The following is a 17,221-nucleotide window of genomic DNA, read 5'->3' on the forward strand; positions in this document are numbered from 1 at the left end:
TGTTTTAATTGTACTAAACAAATAAAGTTTGACTTGACTTCACATGCGTCATGTTCTGTCTTCACAGTTGTGGATCTCTCCGGTTTGCCAGAGATGGACTCCCAGCCTCTGAGCCTGGAGGATTCGTGTAGGCTGCGTGTCGCCTCCGCCCAGGCGTTCTCCATCGTACAGAACAGGGATGTGGAGCACTTTGAGAGAGTGATTAGCTTTCTGGAAGCCACTTACAGACTTTTACCCAGACTGGTGACTCCAATCAAACACATGAAGATCATGTTTGGCCTTAAGACCCTGGTATGGAGATGAGTGGTGGTAGCATTCATTCATTAGACAAGCATGTAAAATTGTTGATACTGGCATGTTTCCTCTGCAGTTTATCCATGGCTTTACTTTCTAAGTTTATTTATATTCTGAGATTTTAATTTCACTCTCCTGCTCTCTGTTCGTCTCTCCCTGTCTCTGTTGTTGTCTCTGCCTTCAGGTCATCATGTGGATGCTCAGGGACGGCCGAGGAATGGTCGATACTGTGTTTAAAACCTGCCAGTTTTTCCCAAGTAAACTATCTCAGTACCAAGATCAATGTGTAAGTGTCCAACCTTGGCACTTTTTGTTATGCATGTCTTTAGTTGAAACTGTTAAACTTACTCAGTTTACTTTAGTCTTGTGTAGTATCACAACAACAGTTCCACTAAAAGCTGCACTTATTAATGGTTTTATTGTTACAAGGCAGAAAATGACTACTTGTAATGTGAAAGGGGTGTATTGTAGTGACAACCTCACAGATGTATCGCCTTACTGCACTTCCCTTAAACTCTCCAGAGAATCTGAGTAACTTATAACAATAATAATAATAATAGTAATAATAATAATAATAATAATAGTAAATAATAATAATAACTTTATTAGATATAGCACCTTTTAGCACAATAATGCCGAACTAAGGCCAGACAAAAATAAAAGTAGAATTAAACAACATAGAAACAATCACAAAACAAAACAAAAATAACAGCAAAAACCAAAATCAGTAGGAGTAAATACAATTCAAAGAATATTAGCAGTAAATGCAGAAATAATAATTCTGTTTATAGAATTAAACATGATCAAGACAGAATAAAGTAATAAATTAAAAGACAAACTAAAATAGAAAATAACTCATTCTTTTGGTTTTACTGTCTGCAGTTTTATTGTTGTGGCTCAACTAAAATGGAAGTGAATATTGCACGTATGTTCATCAGATACAATCATGACTCCAAGTGACTGTAATGTTACTACGTCTGATGTATGTGAAAATAGGCAGCTTTTTGCTTATATTAGCCATGTTAGCTTTATAAGGTGATAATGTTTGTCCCTGCAACTGAGAGAGTATATTTAATATCAGAAGTAGCCAACCTTATTCAAATGGAGTAAATTTGGAGGACATGGTTTAGCGATTCCTGTCTGAATATTGTTATTAACTTATCTATTATTTTAAGATTCAGATAGGTCTAAGCCATATATTGGTATTATTTCCATATTGTGATATGAGATTAAATATTGTCTTAGATTTTGTATTGCTATGCTAAGCGTTTTCCTTTCCTGGTTTTAAAAGCTGCATTATATTAAAAAGTGATACTTTATGAACTTATCAGGCTGTTCCAGCTGTTCTGTTATTTGTCTCTACCCAAGTCATTATATCCAAATTACTGATGATAATTTATCAAAAATGTCATTGTATGAATATTTTGTGTAAACACTAAAATTGTGTTTTAATATCAATATCAAGGTATTTTGTAAAAAAATATTGTAAAATGTAATTTTCCATCACAGAGTATTGGTTTAACCCACCCAGAATCTAGTATGTTTACTTCGTGAAGTATTACATTTCATAAATTAATTTAAGTTAACTTACTTTTTATGGTCTGGATAACAAAATAGAGAATGTAATATACAACACAACATTTGTTGCCAATGTTTTTTTTGCATCTTTTTTTGGACAGAGCCAACATGAAATGTTTCTAATGAGGAAGAACCATCTGGACTTTAAGGCTCTGGCACAAACACTTGCTATGAACAAGGACAAACTTGAAGATTATATTAAGGTTGGTTTACTTCACCACACTGTCTCACAACTGCAGGATTAACAGCCTAAATAAAGGATGTAGAAAAGGATACAAGTTTAAAATGAGTTTAAAGAGCTCAAGAGGGAGAACAGCAGCTCTCAAGTGAGAAAAACTGATTCAGGGCCAAGTAGTTGTTTGATTTGCATCTGTGTCCATAATTGTGACTTTTACAAAAAAGCGTTGGACCAATTGGAGCAGAGCTGAACGATGCTGTCTGATACTCCCTCATGGGGAGCCAAGCATGAAAAGGATACACAAAATACAACACATCAGAAGTTGAGTAAAATAAATCACATAAATCATTCAAAAAATGCATGGCATAAAAACTGCTATATAGACAAGACACGTAGAAAAATAGAGAATGTTAATTAAATATTACTCACCCAAAAGATTATTTTTGGGAATACAGCCAAGTGCTGCATAGCAGCTGGTCACCATTTGTCAACCCCAATGCACAACCAATCACAACAGGATAAACACAATAAATGTTTGTGTAAACAAACAATATTAAAAGCATTTAGATTTATTAAATTTTTTGAAAAACCTTCTGAAAATATCTTGTAAAAGCTACAATTAAAAATCAGACCGGAAGTAGTTTTTTTTTTAATGATCGTTGTATTTTCTAGATGATTTATGTGATTTATGATATATATTTTTCTGAGTTTCTAATGTGTTCATGTAATGTGTAAAACAATGATCAGTTAGTATTTTGTCTCATTGCCCCTAATTTTGATGTCCATAAGGGGGCACTACAGATCCACATATTAAAAACTCCCCTTGCGAACCGTATAGGTATATTAGAGCAGTTTGTTTACTCAGAACATCTGAGAAATTATTTCATGAGGAGTAATTAATGCTTTGCGTCACTGTTTCCTGTTGTGGCCAAACGGACCTCATAAACCTAAACTATGTGATGAAACCTGCAATAAAAAATCTTCTGAAACTGTTTAGAGGGAGCCTGATTGAAATTAGAAACCTCTGGAGCTCAGGTATTAAAGTTCACAGGGCCCAACAGTGGACAGAAAATTAGAGAGCAATATTGTGAATAAAAATGAATTAATTTAACCCATGCTGTAAATTAAACAAGCTCTGATTACACAAATTTGTGTGCAACCCAGGATATGTTTCTTATTGACATTGAACCCTGACTACGTTGCTTTCTAGATTTTGGAATGTATAATTAAACCCCAAAGAATTACTTAAAAAAATACAAAAATTCTGATCGAGTGTAATTTTCGAGTGACGTGTTTCAGTACTTGCTTTCTTTCAGACTCAGATGGAGGAGCAGTATGGTGAACACTATGCTCAGAGAGTAGAGGACAGACTGCTGCACTATCTACAAGAGTTGGAGACTGTGTTACCAGGAGATACCCACATTGATAAGGTGTGTGTTCTAGAGTGAGTTTTAATATGTGCTTTCTGTTTGGTGTCTTATTTTGAAAGAGTTGCCTGACACATTATTTTGGCAGATGAGACATAGAATCTCTGATGGTGTGACAAGGTAAAATTTTGCACTTGATTGAGAGAACTGCTGCATTTATTGTAGATGTAATGTCCTTGTCAGAGAGTAAAGAGTCAGAATTTTTTTTAAAAAAGGTTTATTTATTAAATAGTTTATCACTTATTAGGAAATCTGCCTTGGTGTTTGGTGCATACAATAAACATAATAAGGGGAAATAAAAGTAAAGGTAAAGTACTGCAACGATCAAGACACAAGGGAAAAGCAAAAACACAATAATGTGTTTGTCTCAATAATTAAGTGCTTAAGCTACCCTGGGGAGTTTTTTTTAGAGATGTCACATTTATTATTTCTCACCAAAACACTGGGTTTATTCACCAGTATCTTCCTAAATTTTGCTCTAAATAAAGGTCCTACGTCAGATTTATGACATGTTCTTAAACCACAGAATTTTTCCCCCTGTGTTCCTATAATGATGAATTCTCTTGTTCTTGTAAGTTGATAGCACGTGCCAGTTTATCCTAATTAGCAAAGATAGTAGCCCCTCAAATCCCCTTTAAGGGACATGAGACTGCAGGGACATGTGCACACATAAACTGTAGAGGAAGAAAGTTTCGAGAATTAAGTCAAGAATGCTTAGCCGAAAGTCTAAAGAGGTGGAGTGCCAGACTCTACACAAAAAAAAACCCAACCTTAAATAGTTTAGAAGTGGCGGCGCTCCTGCAGAAAGTGAATGCCAAAGGAGCTGTCATATTTAGTAGTGAGGAGTAGATAAAAAAAAACACAAAAAGATGCATATGTGTTGTAAAAAAAATGTGTTTATCAACCACCTGACCCACATACTTTATGCATTATAGCAGCAAAGGTGTGTGTTGGTGTGGGTGTTTGTGTGTTTGTGTGTTTGTGTGTGTGTGTGTGTGTGTGTGTGTGTGTGTGTGTTTGTGTGTTTGTGTTTGTGTGTGTGTGTGTGTGTGTGTGTGTGTGTGTGTGTGTGTGTGTGTGTTTGAGAGAGTGAGACAGTTATATTTTCTAACATTAATCTCTAATTATTTGAAGTGTTAGTGTTGTGTTTATTTTATATAATTTTTACTAAAATGTTTTTTGTGAATTATTCAAAACAGTTATAAAAAATTAAATAATAAATAACAATTAAAATTTAAATCATATAATATATGTGTTTGTGAACATACATGTCAGCACAAAATTTGCGTGTGTTCATAAGTGTTCATAAATTCTGCCTTAACTAAGAACCAATCCCAATCAAGGAAAAATTGGTGAATGTCAGTATCTCTGTGAAAACTGTGTAACTGTTTCAAGAAGAAATTCCTCACGTTTGATGAATGAAGCCCATAGTGTCAGTATGAGGTCAGCTCATTATAATTTAGCCCATAGTGCCACTAGTGTTTACAAACTCCATGGGGTACCTAAGAAAAATGGGCTGAATATAAAGGACTGTTAAAATTAAATCACTTGAATTGCCTCCTATATCATTATGGGAAATTACTCATTGACTGTGTTTTTTCCATATATGAATGTATAAACTAGATACTGAAGAAACAAAGCCCCGCAAATGAGGAGGAGAAGCTACTGTTGGAAGTGATTACCTCCGACTTCAGGAACATAGCAACAACTCTAAAGAAACTGCTGCATTGTGGTAAGAAACATCTCCTAATATTGAAATGTCAAACTCACTTTATAGACGTACGGAGAACAAGACGATGAATCTTTGCTGCAACTTTACTCAATTGCATGGTCAGTATTTTGACTTCTTCTATTGTTTTACAGCACGACAGTTTCATTGTCTTGTATATATTGAGCACTGCATACGCATACTGAGTACTGCAAAAATTATATAGAAAATACAGAAAATGATGTGTCTTGATATGTGAAAGTAAAAGGAAAGGAATCTCATCCCTTATTTTCCAATATCAGGACACCTCAGAGTGCATTATTGCCTATATAATCTGTAAAAAAAGAAGTGTAAAACAAGCAAAAGTCTTGACATAAACCATGGGAGGAATTGAATTAGAGTACCCACGTAAAGGTCGTAGGTGGGTAGGATTTATGGGAATACACAAAAGGTAAGGAAAATATTTTAAAACAAGAATACAATAAAAAATATTATTTAAAAAAAATCCATACATTCTAGTCATAAGCACCTTCTTGGTATATTATTTTTACATTAGTACTCAACTGATTTAACATTGCATTTTTAAAAAGGGTCAATGTTGATGCAGCAGAAACAGGTCTACCGTCTTACTTTTCCACGCACTCTTCTTTTAACATTGCACCTGCATTACCTCAAAAGCCACCAGTTTGATTTGAGATTTAGGTGTCTTACGATGGTAACGGCAAGGGCTCCAAGCATGGATGAGGTGCAGGCTACAGAGGTCTGATGAGCTAATTTCTTTCTAAATTCACACCCTGGTATTTTTTTCCTTCATTTTTAATCTTGTAGGGGAGTGTCCAACTCTTAAGAGTGTAACTCAAACAGTTTGCGTCTTTGTCACCTCAATGAGCTGTATTTCCTTGATTGTTTATTTTTGTCATCTTTAAATCTTTTGGGTGGAATACATAAGCCACGTTGGCTTTTCATTGGCAGAGCTCGCACACCTGCAGTTGTGAGTGTGTCTGGGCGGAAAAACACTGTACACTATTGTTGAAAACAAAACGCAGGACAAACACTGAGCACAAATGAAACAAGTTCTCAAAACTTTGGTAAATAACGTAAATATAAAGTCTCATACTGCATTTTTGTTTATAGTATGTGGTATTTTGCTGTGGGCAGAGCACAGCTCCTGCACATGTGGGAGCTTCACAGAGGGGAGACAGAAAAAGATAATTGAAGGGGAGCTGATGATGGTTGCCCTCCCTGTTGCTGTGCATGAAAGTAAAACACCTGTGTGACCACTGACATAAACCGAAGGATAAGATTGGGCTCTATAAGCAAAATATTCCTGATCCCAATCAGTCAAAAAATGCCTTGATCAGCCCCGCATCTGATATTTGACATCAGATCAGGACATCCATACTTCAGACCCAACGGACACAAGTGACATCACTTGGCAATTCATCAGGCAACTTTTCCACATATGATTAATTCTCCCAGGACCTGTAAAGATACTTCGGTGTGTAGAATCGGTTCTCTTCAACATAGTGCAAAATAAGATAAAATTGTGCCTAAACAATGTGTGCCCATGTTACACTTTGTCTTTGCATGGCGACAAAAGATTGCATTTACATTTATTGAATTCATTTTTCTTATGATAATACCACATTTATAGATTAAAATACACTGCCTTTCCGTTCCTTTAGATGTTGCTTCGTGTCGTCCAAGATATATTTCTCAGTCATCTGCACGTGGAGAGAATGGAATGGAAAACTCTAAACTCTCAAAGTTTGTTCTGTATAGCGGCTCTTCAAAGCCTCTCCTCAAGTCTATGGAAGCTGAGACTCCCCCACAGTTTCAGCCAGAGGTTTTTCAGGAAGGAGAGGAGGTTGACCAAAATGTATCGGAAGACAGCTCTATTATACTGGAAAAAGACAATGATTCAGATATTAGCCGACCAACGGAGGAGGATGGGGAGGTGGTCAAGAGGGTGGAGGAAGTCATCAGTGACAGGGAAAAGGATGGAACCTCTCAGGGAAACAGTGAATGTGTTCAGGAGGCTGCCCTCTCCCCCCAGTTCTGCTCCAAACACCAACGATGGGTGAAGACCATCCTGCAGGAGTGTCCCGACGAGTGCTCAGAAGAGCTGCTGCTTCAGTCCAATGTTTCTTCGTCTCCCTTACTGTTCCAGTCGTCCTCATCCGCCACTTCATCACAGGACCTCACACCATCTAACCTCATCCCAGGCCCCCCTGACCATCAACATCTGCCTTCACAGATCTCCACCCTTCTTCAGTCAGCAGCCCACCAATCTGAACAAGCAAACCCTGAAGATGAGCACAGCTCTGGATCAGCAAGTGACATGTCTCAAAAAAAACTTCCACCTCAGCCCTCTTCATCCAGAGACACTCTGCTGCCTGCCCTGTTGTCGCCGGTGGTCCGACTGATAGACATTGCCTCCATCAAAGGGTTCTACCCTGCCTCTAAACCCAAACAAACACCTCTAAATTACTTCACCAGGTTGAGTAAAAAACAGGCAGCTTCCACCTCCAGTCCACAGGCACTAAGCTCTCCACACTGCCATACCTCAGACACCAACAGCATACTTCGAAGAACGCGGAACAACCCTGCGCACCACCAACAAGACGCTTTGGTCCCAACAGATCCCCCTAACACAACCAACGAAGTGCAAACAGCACATTTGTCTCAGGATGCATCTACCTCCAACAGCTGCCAACCAGTAACTCTACAGTCTTTGTCCAAGCTTTCAAGAAAGTTCACACAGGATCGTACTTCCACGAGACATTCACAGGTTCTTAACAGATTCAGTCAAAAACCTTCAACTGAGCAGTTTGAAAAGTCCGCTGCTAACCTTTGGACAGATGGCCCACTCTTACCCAACTTCAGTGTATCTCGGCCTTCTACACAACATGCTTCTACCTCGTCTTCTCAGTCAGGGACTCTATCCGCAGTCTTTGCCGCGAACCAGGTCCTTTCATTTACTGACTCATCTCAACAAGTTTCCCCTCAGAATGCCATCCAGCCTCATCCTCATGCAAATGTCACTCCTCTTCAATCTAAGACCTTAACATGCTCCACTGTCGTCTCCTCTACCTCCAACTCTGATTGCCTGGCTGTCAGGTGTGAGACCAGCGGAGTCCAAAGAGTCCAGCTGAGGTTATCACTGCGGAGTCAGGCTGTGCTACTGCAGTCCAAGCTGCTACAGCCCTACGTGACTCTTACCAGACTGAGCGCTCAAAAGTGTCACAGAGTGACAAAGTGGAGATCCTCCATCAGTTATGTGGAGCCCGTGGTACAAGGCAGCAGTGATGGCAATGATGAGGACGGGAGGGAGGAGGAGGAGGAACAAGATGCAGATTCTTCTTTTGACCGAAACACTTTTTACTTCAGTCATTCTTCCAGCAGTGACAGCGAGGACTCGCTTGTTTCTGACCCAGATTACAAACCTCGCATTAACAAGAAAAGACTTCTATTAGAGTATGAAGCTGCAAGGAGCTTGAATCATTCATGAGAACATTCGGTCATACGGACTATAGATTTGTTCTGTACCAGCTCTTTGACAACAATATAGATAATGATATTTTGAGTTTAAGAAGTCAGGTGACAATATAGTGGCCAAGAGCGCATCTTTTAACATAAACAGCTTTGATACCGATCCATTTTATTTATTTATTTAAAGAATTGTGACCAAAATATATGCTATGTGGGACATTTTACAGTATAATAAACAACTTGTGAGTGCTCTCTGGTGGTAGTTTCACATTTCTGTACTGCAATTTTTTGTTACTTATTGATGACATATACATTCAATAAGACTAGGTCTACAAAATGATGATACTGAATGGTGTATTGGAGCTGAAATCAAGTCTGAGAGGATTTTACTTTGTTCATCTCGCCTCTTTGAAAATTGTTGGATCATGTGGGGCTCCAGATATAGACTATAATGTGCAGTTTTTAAGGCTGCACTGATAAATATTTTCATGCGAACAATGGGTGTGTGTAATGTGAGAGGGGGCAATTGTAACAGCAAACTCCGAGGCTGAAAAATGAAGCTAGTGTGGAAGTGCCAAAAACTGCAATTCATCGAATTTGCCGCTTGAGGCTGGCTCTGTAGCCAGTCCATTATTTACAAGCTACGGTGTGACAACCGCTATCAACTTCATTTCAAAGAAAGCAACTAGCTGGTGAAGTAGGTGGAGCATTTTGCTGTCAAAGGGTTGGTTATTTTTCTCAGAAGTAGGTGGAGTCTGAAGCAGGGGAAAATGGAGAGTGACACAAATAAGTGGACACAAACATGACTTTGAATGAATACTAACATTGTTCTGTGAGTGTTGGTTGTGTAGAGACAACAGAATGCTAACAAGTTGGCCAAATCAACTTTACAAGGCCATCATATGTCAAATATGACGAGAGCGTTTTAGCATGTTGTGGAGCTTGTCATGTCTCCCAAGTTGCCAAGTAGCAGAACACTGCTTGAGACCAAAAAAATAACACAAGTATTTGTGATTTAGCGAGTCTTTTCTGTTTCCAGTGGCTTTTTTAGGATCCATCGCTGTTTTTCCGTCAGCTTTTTTGGTATGAAATGGTTGTTTCTTTTTTCTGAAAATCACTGATTTTCCAGGGGGTATTGTGTGTGTGAACTGGGTGTTTTAAGCCAAATTATAATCTTTTCTAGTCTTTTACCATGTAATGTTTGTGCCTAAAGCTAACCACATGCTAACTACAGCGCTGATAAGACATAAAGTTGCAATAAATCTGCTATACTAGTCATACTTAATTTACAGCCCACAGGCTAAATCTGGCCCCTAATAGGGTACCTGGTGGCCCCCTAACAATTTTTAATTCACAATAAAAATAAAGTGATTCACACTGGGAAATGTTTTTGCACTTTCAGTTTCCATGAGGTGTCAGAGTGCATAAAATAGCATCAAAATAGAGCTTTATCAAAAAAAGTGCCAGCAGAGGATCCCCAGCACCCCTGAAAAGAGGTCCTAGCTAAGCCCCTAATGTCCTTAAATCAGAGAAACAGCCATACATCCTAAAAAAAAGTCCTAAAATCTTAGAAATGCCCTAAAATCTTCAAGTCCAAAAATCCTAAAAATGTCTAAAATCTGAGAAATGTCAAAAAATCTTAGAAATGTCCAGGAATACTACAAACGTCTAAAAATGAGAGAAATGTCCAAAAATTTGAGAAATGTTCTAAACTCAGAGAAATGCCCTAAAATCATAGAAAAGCCTTAAAATCCAAGAAACACCTTAAAATCCAAGAAACGCCCTAAAATCCTAAAATTTCCCAAAATGCCCTGAAATCTTAGAAATATCCAAAAATCTGTGACATTTCTAAAATCTGAGAAATGTCCAAAAATTTTAGAAATGTTCTAAAATCCTATAAATGTCTTAAAATCCTAGAGATGTCATGATTAACATGAATCGCTGAAAATCAGAGAAATGTCCAAAAATTGGAGAAATGTCCTAAAATCCTAAAAATGTCCTAGAAACAAGTATAGAATCAGTTCAGCTTCACTGAAAGCTTAGAGGTCTATTACATGGTGTTATAAAGAGCCTGATTTGAACAAACATATCATTGGCAAAAAAAAAAAATACAACACAAAACAGTGTAGCTTGTATGTGCAGTACATGAGCTACAGGGTGGATTAGTATGTGTCCATTTGCCTATTACCTTATTAGCTAATGTCAGGTAGAGATGGACCTGTACCCCATGGACCGCCCAGTGGGCGTCACATCTTCTTTTCTCTGGCCAGTTATGTGGCCATGTACCCAGCCAGCCAATCAGCTTAGTGGAAGTCAGCTCTGTGTCCAGTGGCACAGACTGTCCACATGATGGCCAAATGTATTTTAAAAAAATATCTGGTGTAGACCTGAGTGGCATATCACCAAGGATCATCAACAGTAACGCCCTCTGTTTGCATATGTGTATTTACACAGTGCTGTCCGAGGGCATAGTAGATCGGTACGGCCCCTGTGATCTGAGGTGGAGGTAACATGAGGACACTAGTTACTGGCTTTTGACCTGAGGATTGATTTGTAAATGTGCCCTTGAATGATACATGCTTGACAGAAAACACGGAGCAAGAATAGGACATTGTGTTGCTTTGACTTTTTGAAGTGTTGTAATGGATGTCCCCCGGACCTTAAACTTTTCATGTGGCAGTTCAGTCAGGAATGTTGTTTATGAAACCGTAATGGTAATGGTTGTCGTATTGAGCTAATGGAGGTCTGAGGAGCTTATACATTTCTTAGCAAGTGACTGAGTTGAGATCTATAACTATAATTAATAATAAAAAAATAAATCTATAACTATAATTCTCACCAACGCCAGTCGGAGCTGGAGGCGATAAATACCTGTGACCACAGCCGAGTCATTTGACGCGGGTGTGTATGCTGATTGTACAAATTTCCACTGCATTAAAAAGCCAGGTGAATGCGGGTGTTTTTTATGCAGTGGGAATGAGGCTATACTAACATGTACACACATTATGGCAATAACACAAGTAAATGAAAAGAGAGAGAAGTCTGGTTTGCATGTTCTCCATTTTCTCGTAAGTGTGTCATGAAGTGTGGATCCTCTACCGGTCTTGACTTGTTCTTCACCCCTAAAAGTCTTGGTCTTGGGCATAATTTGGTCTCAGTTGAGGTGGTATAAGGTGATATTTTTTGCTTTATTTCATCCATCACTTATTGGTAGCTTGTCAGGCTTATGTTAAACATTAGATTCACTTTGATTCACAAGTAGTCCATCAAACCACCTTCCCACAATTTGATGTTTAGTAGTTAATCTTTGCCATTATACCCCACAGTATGAAGTGCTCTTTGCTCTTACTTATCTTGCTTTCTTCTGATTCATTCATGCTCACGCAGCATGCGTTACGTTCGTGCACATATGCCAACAGCAATGGGAGAGAATTGCCAAGGCTGTCGGCAAAGTGATCTGGTATTAGTTAACCCTTTGATACCTGAGAAATCTTCTTTACTTCTGCCAAAAACATGGGGAGAGGGCGAAGAGCAATTTAACAAGAAATGACACAAAGAATAGCAAGAATTTAGTTAAGAGTTACAAGAAAGTTACCTTAATTAAGCAAAAAAAAAAAAGAGAGAAAAAAAGTTAAAAAAAACAAACTTAAAAAAAAAACAAGAAAAAACCCTAAAATTGTGAAAAAAAGACAATTTTACTAATAATTTACTTTTTTGCAACATAATTCTAAATATATAATAAAGAGAATTATGAATATAGTTTTCTGGACATTTTCCACCTGATTTTTGATAATATCTTATAATCCCCCCAGGCTAACTTTCAGATAATATCTTTGTCACCAATTAATATTTTTGCAGTTTGCGAGACATTACCTGTCAAGATGCCCATGCCCATTCAAAAAAAAGGAAAAAACATTTCCTTTTTTTTTGAATGAACTCGAACTACTTTTCTTAGATTTCAGAGGTGTAAATGCTACTGAAAGGCATCTGTATGCAGCACAAGAACACTGATGTAGATCCAGGTGTTTAACGGTTAAATGTCAGGGTACAAAGTTCCAAAGGGTATTTGGATAGTATTGACTTATTATGTAAGTCCCTAAAATTCACCCTAAAAGCAAGATTTATCTGATGGCATTGTGGTTGAAATTGCACATTTACTGCTTAAACTATGCTCTCGTTTTACTTTATATTATATATCAGCTGTACACAATGTTGAATTTATGGCCCGTGTCTCATCTCTTTTGTGTGTGTGTGGGTCAGCTCGCAGGTTACGTTGACCTCCGGTAAAACAGCCACCTGTGAGAAGCTCTTATCGTCTCGTTCACAGACAGATAAACAAGCAGACTGTCTAGGCAGGAAAAAAAAAGAGCCAGGCGCACTTTGTTAATGAGTGCTTGCATCTCTGTTAATGCAGCTCTCACAAGCTCTTCTGGTTGCTTATTTACCAATGAAACCAGTTCAGGGTGCAGTACACATCTTATAGACTTCAAATAATAATAATAATAATAGTTCTTTGCTTTCAAAATACTGTAGTAAGTGTAAAATCACTGTGGGTTCATGTTTTTATTGTATGTTTAAGGTGTGTAATGACATTGTTATTGTTTAAAAAAGTGAATCTTTTTTTCCTGTATTCTCGGAACAGAGTCAGCCAGTGTTGTAGTGCTCGAGATCTCTAACCGCCTCGGACTCGTCTCAGGCTCAAACACATTTTTATCCGGTTTTGTCTCAGCCACAGACACAGAGGGTATGGATTTTATTTCCACACCAATTCAAGACCACAAATATGTGTGTACCACTAAATTATCTGTGCAAAAAATGAGTGTTGAATTCAGCTCCTCAGTGTTTGTTTGTATTTGTTTTCTCATAGAGTACAAAGAAAAATTTTCATAGGCTACATTCACCTTTGCGTCGCCTTTGCGTCGCCTTCGTGTAACACATTTCTTTGTGTTACAGGAATACATCAGTTTTGTTGAGAGACCAAGTCATCACAGAGACAGAGTAAAGTGCAAGAGCAGACCAGTGTGAGTCCCACCCTGCAGGACACGTACAATAAAATGTGGAACATGCAAACCATAGGCACTCCTCAAATTGATCTGAAATATTCACATTCTGAAAAACACCCGAGGAAAACAAATGATGATTCCTTTTCATTCACCTGTTTTATCAGCATACTGTGAATATGTAGGTGTTTTTATGGGAGTGTGCATATTTCAGATCAATTTAAGGAGTGCCCATGGTTCTCATGTTCCACATTTTATTGTAAGTGAGGTGTAAAAGTTTGGACCATGACCTGGTCATGACCTGGTCTCTCTTCATGTGGTCCAGGGTGTGGTGTGGGTGTCCAGCATAAGTGGTTATGGATAATGAATGAATGAATGAAACAATAAAAAGATGATATCTCTTGAGTTTGAATCTATGGGGCGTGACAAGTAGCAGTGTGCAGTACTATCGGTCACATTACCTCATTTGGTACTACAATCAGGATGCCTTAACTGAATGTTTTTACATAATGGAGCTTTGACCTGTGATACTGATTGTAATCCACCTCATGAAGTAATGTCCTGTGATCATTTGCTCAAAGTTTTTTCACAATAAGATAAGCAATTGATATTTGTATTTGTCCTTTTGGCCACTGAGCAAATGCATCATTGAAGTGCTTGTGTGTCCTGCTCAGTGGTACATTAAAGGCAGCTCTCTGTGTAGAGGACAGACTCACTTATTCTAGTTGTAGTCTTTTTACCCTTGTTTACCACCAATCTGGAGATTTATTCTTTCTGGTCACAAGACTGCCTCTTGAACCTCCAAATGACTGTCAATGACACAATAATTACATTCATTAAATATACGGTAGGCCTGTATATGATTTTTTTTACACTGTAGCATATAGTAATAATAATAGGAAAATTAGATTTTATTTGTGAAGCGCTTTTAAAGGAACTCAAAGACATTGTACAGAGGATAATGCAGCTAAAGAATAACATAACACAGAAATACACAGCAAGCAAATCAACAACAAACCACCAAACAGACAAACAAACAAAGGGAAAAAAAGTGCAAATTGTAATTAGTGCAACTTTAAAGTCAAAGATTTGACCCTTAGTGCTGAGAGCATGTCGACTCTTCCACCATGCTGGTCTCCCCTTGATGGAGTGCCAGACCATGACTTTGCAGTTTTGGGGGAAATGAGGTCAAACTCTGGGGGCCAGAGAAGCAGCTAAAACAACTCTCACAACAGCTTAAACCTGTTGTTTGCCTGCATTTGGCTCAGATATTCTCAGACATGCTCTATGTTTGTTGTCGAGGTATAAGGGACAGTAAAGGGTCCACACAACATGTATGGATTTATATTAAAGGTCAAGGCTGGTGTTTTTTTTTTTAATTACAATTTTTGTTTGATCCCATTAAGAGACAGAGGTGGGACCAAGTCATTGCTTTGCAGGTCATAAGTGGACCCCAGTCTCTGCACTCAGGTCCCAAGTCAAGTCCCTAAACCTAAACTTTTAGTTTAAAGTCCAGAACAAGTCATTATGCACTCTTGCCCACATGTAATACCATTTTAACAAGAGTAATGATATATTAGATTAAAAGAAAAGAACAAACAAATGCTTTTTAAATGTATATATTTGATAAAACAAGTTGTATTGTGTGTAATATTTAACCTGCATGTTTTGCATACTGCCATCTGATTTTTGTTGACCATTGTGTAGTTTTGTATGCAAACGAAATTATCTTTGGTATGGGCGGGTGGGGGTCAAGTATTTTTAAGTTAACATGCTAAAGTCCAAGTGAAGTCACGAGTCACTGGTGTTAAAGTGGATTTGCGAGTCGTTTTTGATTTTGTCAATTCTCGTCTAAAGTCATCAATTTTGTGAATTGAGTCTGACTGAAATCCAAGAAAGCTAGAAGAAAACTAGCGCTGAATTTATTCTCTTATAAAGCATTCTCTGTGTAGTGTAAGCCAGTTACGCTCTTGTGCTTTGTAGAACTCTAACATGTATTGTTAATTGTTAGTTTCACTTAATTTAATTGGAGTTTTCGATAATAAAATCTGAATTATTTTTATGAATTCACATAACACTACCTTAATGTTTTTATGGCTCCATTTTTTTTACTACCTTTCTATCTGTTGTTTCACTCAGTGGACCGTCTTTGCCTTCACTGGTGGTATTTCACCCAAAGCAACTGTAAAATGAACTGATGCTATGCACAGAACCACCCCCCCCCCCCCCATTTTGCAAAAAAACGCCTGACCGACAGGCTGTTATGTAAGAAGTAGTTTTCCACATATGTTGTTTAAGTGTAACCCACTTTTATTGCCTCACTGCCAGCCAGTCAGACTGCTCACTGTACTCACTGCAAACAGCAGTTCACCGAAACTAACATCATATGTGAATTTAACAAGATACATTAGCAAGATGCGTTCAGTGGCACAACAACACAATCACCAGTGTGTTTTGTCCAAAATGCTGTTTGTCTGTGTGACATTGATTTAACACAACGTGCACGGAAAGTAAGAGCTCACATCTGGCGCTATCTACATTGTGACGCATGTAATCATAACATGTTTTGACTCAGGCCTTGGTATGTCATATCCGTCATGAATAAGTAACTTTTTGTTTTGGGCAGGGAGCAAGGGGCTACTGACTTACAGTTAGACCCGAGTTTTTGACATGATCTGACTTGTTTTGATTACAGTATTTAATTAAACACCTTTAATTAATTTTAAAAAACAAAGCCTAATTTTATAAAACAATTTTTGCAGCAAACACTTTTACTTATCATAGTAGAAAAAGCACAGGTGTCACTAAGGTAGCTATAATTTGTTTTTGTTAATATATAATGGATCACATAACCAGTGGTGTCATGTAACAAAGTAATAATACTTTCATACAGTATTCTTTGGAGTATCTGTTCTTGAGTTTTTGTATTTCTCTTTCACCCCACTATATTTCCTGAAAAATGAATTCTTTAACTCCACTACATTAACTCTTATATTTTTGTTACAACAAATTAGGGAAGTATGGGAGGAAGGAAGGGGGGATGGACGGACAAATTAAGGAATGGGAGGGAAGGAGAAAATTGATTTCGTTCGTTAGATCCTTTTGTTCTTTAAAGTTGTAAAAAAAGACCTAGTTTTCATCAATATTATAGGCTCCATTTTGAGCATCTCTGAGAAGAAATATGCTGTATAATTCTCAAAATTCGGACTGCTTGCGTTTTTGTTAACAGCATTAACTTGAATTTTAACTTCCATTATTTAAGTACATTTAATATGATTAAATTACTTCCTAGACTTTAGTACAGGAAATATCATACTTATCATATATCACATCATATAATAGATACTTTATAACTGTTACTCAAGTAATTTTCTAATTATTGACTTTGACTTTTACTAAAGTCATTTTCTGCCAAGAATTCTACTTTTACTGAAGTATGGCTTTCAGGTATTTCATCCACCACCGCACATCGCTGTTTTTCATGTGAAAGGGGTAGACACATTCACTGTTTGAGTTTTCATCAGTTTCATTCCTGCTGCCATGT

This window comes from Plectropomus leopardus, chromosome 11 (genome assembly GCF_008729295.1).
Source record: "Plectropomus leopardus isolate mb chromosome 11, YSFRI_Pleo_2.0, whole genome shotgun sequence".
NCBI classification, from domain to species: Eukaryota; Metazoa; Chordata; class Actinopteri; order Perciformes; family Serranidae; genus Plectropomus; species Plectropomus leopardus.